The sequence below is a fragment of the Bos taurus genome, chromosome 29 (genome assembly GCF_002263795.3).
Source record: "Bos taurus isolate L1 Dominette 01449 registration number 42190680 breed Hereford chromosome 29, ARS-UCD2.0, whole genome shotgun sequence".
Classification (NCBI taxonomy): domain Eukaryota; kingdom Metazoa; phylum Chordata; class Mammalia; order Artiodactyla; family Bovidae; genus Bos; species Bos taurus.
In genome coordinates, this window is record NC_037356.1 from 41,476,017 (window position 1) to 41,481,825 (window position 5,809).

Genomic DNA, 5,809 nt, shown 5'->3' on the forward strand with positions numbered 1-5,809 from the left:
GGAAATAGAACTGCCTTATGATCCAGCAATCCCACTGCTGGACATATACACTGAGGAAACCAGAAGGGAAAGAGACACGTGTACCCCAATGTTCATCGCAGCACTGTTTATAATAGCCAGGACATGGAAGCAACCTAGATGTCCATCAGCAGATGAATGGATAAGAAAGCTGTGGTACATATACACAATGGAGTATTACTCAGCCATTAAAAAGAAAACATTTGAATCAGTTCTAATGAGGTGGATGAAACTGGAGCCTATTATACAGAGTGAAGTAAGCCAGAAGGAAAAACACCAATACAGTATAATAACGCATATATATGGAATTTAGAAAGATGGTAACAATAACCCTGTGTATGAGACAGCACAAGAGACACTGATGTATAGAACAGTCTTATGGACTCTATGGGAGAGGGAGAGGGTGGGAAGATTTGGGAGAATGGCATTGAAACATGTAAAATAGGATGTATGAAATGAGATGCCAGTCCAGGTTCGATGCACGATACTGGATGCTTGGGGCTAGTGCACTGGGACGACCCAGAGGGATGGTATGGGGAGGGAGGAGGGAGGAGGGTTCAGGAGGGGGAACACATGTATACCTGTGGCGGATTCATTTTGATATTTGGCAACACTAATACAATTATGTAAAGTTTAAAAATAAAATAAAATTGGAAGAATAAAAAAAAAAAAATAAAATAAAAATAAATAAAATAAAATTAAAAAAAATAAAAAAATATTCAATTACAGGATAATTGCTTTACATTGTTCTGTTGATTTCTGCCATACAACAGCACAAATCACGTGTGTTGATATATATATAGACTTCCCTGGTGGCTCAGTGGTAAAGAATCTGCCTGTAATGCAGGAGACATAAGAGATGCAGGTTCAATCTCCAGGTCGGGAAGATCCCCTGGAGAAGGGCATGGCAACCCACTCCAGTGTTGTTGCCTGGAGAATCCCATGGAGAGGGGAGACTGCTGGTCCATAGGGTCTCAAAGAATCAGAAACGACTGAAGCAACTATATATATATATATATATATAATATATATCAGCAGCAGCAGCGTACATATGTCAATGCTACTTTCTCAATCTGTCCTACCCTCTTCTTCCCCCACTGTGTCCATAGATGAATGGATAAAGAAAATGTTATACATATATATATATATAATGGACTATTACTACTACTACTAAGTCACTTCAGTCGTGTCCGACTCTGTGCAACCCCATAGACGGCAGCCCACCAGGCTCCCCCATCCCTGGGATTGTCCAGGCAAGAACACTGGAGTGGGTTGCCATTTCCTTCTCCAATGCATGAAAGTGAAAAGTGAAAGTGAAGTTGCTCAGTTGTATCCGACTCCTAGCGACCCCATGGACTGCAGCCTACCAGGCTCCACCATCCATGGGATTTTCCAGGCAAGACTACTGGAGTGGGGTGCCATTGCCTTCTCCGAATGGACTATTAGTCAGCCATAAAAAGGAATGAATTTGAGTCAGTTTTAGTGAGGTGGATGAACCTAGTGCCTGTTATACAGAGTGAAGTAAGTCAGAAAGAGAAAAGCAAATATTATATGTTAATGCATACATATGGAATCCCTTAGATTTTTAATTTACCTCTTGCCTTCCTAAAGGTGTCATTGGTCAGAGGTCTGAAAATCTCAAGTGAGAGCAGCAAGTTTCAAAACTGCTTTCTTGGGTCTGTATGGTTAGCAAAGCCTTTCTCCAGCATGAGTTTTAATCCCATGGATTTTGCTGGATTACAAAAAGGTAATGGTTAGAAGGCCAGTTTGTATTTATGCAGCGAGTGCATCCCAAATTATTTTTATTTTTGTTTTATAATGTTTATTTTTGCTAATTGGTTGATTGGCTGTGTCTGTTTTTTTTTTTTTTTTCAGCAGAAAATTCTCGAGAAACAAATGAAAAAGATTCCTACCTGACAAACTTTTAAGACTTCATATCACTGATGAGAAAGAGAAAAATATAAGGAAAAAACCCTTTCTATCTACAAAGTAGCAAGAAAATACACTAATACACTAAGGAAATACTAATTTCATTTACAACTCAATGTATAATATATGGGAACAGGCAATTCTACTAACAATTCAATATTTTGGGGGAGGTAGCTGAAAAGCTAACTTATCAATAAATTATTAATATTAATGGACAAGATAATTCAGAAACAGAAATACTGTGTAATTAGGATGTGGCTGGTTTATATATGGATCAGCACATAATGAACTCTAAATTTACCAAAATCAGAACAGAGTAGCATAGGTAACCAGTACCAACAGAAATACAGAAGTAGATACCAATACATCTGTAAACTTAGTACATGCTAGTTTCGACAACAAAAGTCATTGGCAAAGAGAAAGATTAAGTGCTCCTTGGAAATTCATTCATTGAAATTATAATGATGGGGACCTTTAAAGAGCAGATTTTTAAGTGCTTACTACTTTTTCTTTGCAATTTTCTCATTTTTTTAAACAATAAACATATGTAAAATATTATGAAGTTATCAAAATCGTGGGGAAAATAACAGGATAAACAGAATTCAAAATGTATATACATTTAATAAAATCACTACAAATTAAATTTATATTTCAAATGCTCTGGTTAATTAGTATATGAAAGTTGTTCAAATTTAATAGTAGTTTAAGTCAAATCCAGTGTGAAATATTTGCTTGCATTTTTAAAACAGCAGGTTCAGGCCGGGGCGATCAGCCCTCAGGAAAGTGGATGGGTCCGAGACTGCCCCGTGTGATCCCGTGGGCCCGCGTGTCCCCGCGCTGAGCTGTCATCACCGCCGCGCACCTGAGCCCGCGCCCTCACCCCTCCAGCCCTTGCCGCGAGAAGACGCGCTGGGGCTGGCGACCCGGGGGGAACCGTACCCGCGTCCCTCTGCTGCCGCTATGCAGAGGCGGCCCCCCAGGGACTCCGGCGGATGCGGCGCCCTCAGAGCCTTTTGTGTGTCCAGCTGGTGGCGCGTTGGTTTGGAAGATGACACCCAACGGAGACAGACTTCTTCTCATTGTTCATTTGCTCAGTCGTGTCCGTCTCTCTGCCATCTTATTGACTGCAGCATGCCAGGCTTCCCTGTTTTCCCGGAGCTTGCTCAAACTCATGTCCATTGTGTTCATGATGCCATCTGACCGTCTCATCCTGTGTCAACCACTTCTCCTCCTGCTAGTGGCTGGAAAAGTATGGCATAAGTCGGATGTCTGTGTCTGCTTCCCCTAGGTCAAGAAATTATCTCCTTAAAAGGCAACATACTATGCATGCTATGAATTGTATCTGCTTGGTCAGTGATAAAGGAAGTAGGAATAGCAACACAGCAGCTGGATGCATGGTTGGGCAAGCACCACCACCAACTCCTCTCCACCCACCGACCAGGTTCAAACTCCTTAGAAGGGTTTCCTCTTTCTCCTTCCCCTCCCCCTCCGTTGACTGGAGGGCCTCTGGTCCCTCTCCCCACCCCAGAACTACCCTCAACCTCTCACCTGAACAGCTACAGCCACCTTGGTAAGAAAAAGTGAATGAGAAGCTTCTTTTTTTAAATTGGAAAACCATTCCAGAGGACCAGGTTCATAGCAAAACCAACATCTGGACCTTGGCACCAGGCAACAGCATCAGTACCAAATCGACACAGGGACCACCCAGAAGCTGTTTGGGCAGCAAGAAAATACCACCAAGTCTTCCTCTTCTAGGAGAGGAAGGCTTTAAAATTGTCCTTCAGGAAGGCCAGAGAAGAGATTACTATCTTGGATGCAAAACAGAGCATGAACATTGGGATATTTCTTAAGTTATTTAAGAATTCTCCTTGGTCCATTGAAGAAGACATTCACCAAGGAAAGAGTGAGCATGATGGACCAGAGGCATTGTGAGAATTTCTTAAGCTTTTGCCAGAGTCAGAAGATATGAAGAAATTAAAAGCATTAAGTGGAGACATGGCCAAGCTGTCCTGGGAAGATCCCTTAATTCAGATGCCAAACTACTCACTGCGGATTGAAGTCATGGTGCTAAATTAGAATTTTTGCCTTCTTCTTGTCTATACACAGACATGATGCTTCTCAAAACTGCTACAAAAGAGCTGATGTGTGTGAGGAACTACATTCGATATTATTAATATACTTGGTGCTGCAAGAAGGGAATATCATGATTGCAGAGGGGGCATGCTAGCAATGCAGTGTGATTTAAACTGTCTTCTTTGCTCAACTTGGCAGACAATGCAAATAAACCTATGGTGAATCTCCTGCGTTGTTGCACGGGAAGCCCAAAAGGAAGATGCCGTGCTTCTGAACTTTTCTGAAAAGTTTCATCGTGTTCTCAAGGATGCTAGATTATCTCTGGAAAATACGAAGGCAGGGTGCACTCTATCTTTTTTAAAAATACAATTTTATTTATTTATGGCTGTGCTGGGTCTTCCTTGCTGCACGCAGGGTTTCTCTACTTGCAGGAAGAGGGGGCTACTCTCTAGCTTTTCAATCCCGTGGCTTCTCTTGCTGCGGATCTCTGGGGTCTAGGGCGCTGGGGCTTCGGGAATTGCAGCAAGTGGGCTCAGTAGTTGTGACCCACGGGCTTAGCTGCTTCCTGGCTTTTGGGATCAAGACGAGATCTCTAAAGAACATCCAGCAGGGTGGTGGGTGGGTGTCAGTGGACGAAGATTTTCTTCTTTCAATGTGCCCTGGAAAAGCTGGGGCGCTGGAAGCAAGGGCTCGAAGACAAGCCGCAATGCCTTCACGGACTTCTTTTGTGAAGACAAAGACACCGCGCAACTGGACAAATGCCTCCAGATAGTCAGTGACTTTGTGTCAGATTCAACGAAGCGGTGAAGGACAACCGAGACCACGAGGCGCAGGAGCTGAAGTAGCGGCTGGGGAGCTGGGGATCCGGCTGGAGCAGCAGAGAATGACTCTGGGCTGTTGACGGAGAGAAGCGCGAAGGACCCGCCCGCTTTCCTCCACCCCACCACCCCGCGCCCATTAGCCCTTCCTACCAGACCCTCAACGCCCGCCGCTCCAGCCTCTCCCTGGGCGCCTCGGACCCTGAGCTTCTAATTTTCGCGGAGAGAGCTCCCCTGGCAGCCCCGAGGAGGAGCTCAAGTTCAACAGCTCGGCCGGGAGCTACCCCCAGCGGGACCCGCCCAGCGGAGCCTGGAGAGCCTAGGGACCAGGACCCCAGCCCAGCGTTCAGACCTCTGGCCTCGGAGAGCCAGGAGGAAGCCCCCGAACCTGCCTTGGCTTAGCCGAGCCAGTCCCAGCTCTCCCCCCACCCCCGGCCAGAGGACCCTCCTCCGTCTTACCCGGGGTTCAGCGCAGTGGGCTCGAGTAGCGAGCCGGGGTCTGGGTCCCGAGCGGTACCCCCTACTCTCGCCGTCTGCTCTAAGGATTAGGGGGCATGAGCTGGTGACCGGACTGGCTCACTTCTACCGCCAGGCCCCCACGGCCCCGGAAGAGCCGGGCCCCTGACGGTGAATGACTTCAGCCCTGTAGAGCTGGCGTCTGTAGGGGGATGAGAGACTTAGTCTCCGAGCGCCTGAAAAGACAGCCTGACGCCCGTGCGGGCAGAGGTGCCCAGGGCGGGGGCGGGGGAATGGCGGGCCGGCCCCGAGGAGCCCAGGAGCGAGGGTCTGATATTTGAGGGCAGCAGTGACCCTGAGAACCAAGATCCTGGCTCTCGGTTCTAAGTCTCAGACACCACTGACTGCTCGCTGCCCCTGGACTGAGAGGAGGGAACCGACTCCAGACCCGAAGCGGGGGATCCGCAGGATCAGGGCGAAGGGGGAGGGCTCCGTGTCCTCCGGAGCCAGGGAGA

General features: G+C 46.6%; 1 pseudogene; it reads left to right on the top strand.

Moving 5' to 3' along the window:
• The first annotated feature begins 3,222 nt into the window (after positions 1-3,222).
• Positions 3,223-5,269, top strand: LOC112444906 (FH2 domain-containing protein 1-like; annotated as a pseudogene).
• The last annotated feature ends 540 nt before the right edge of the window (positions 5,270-5,809 follow it).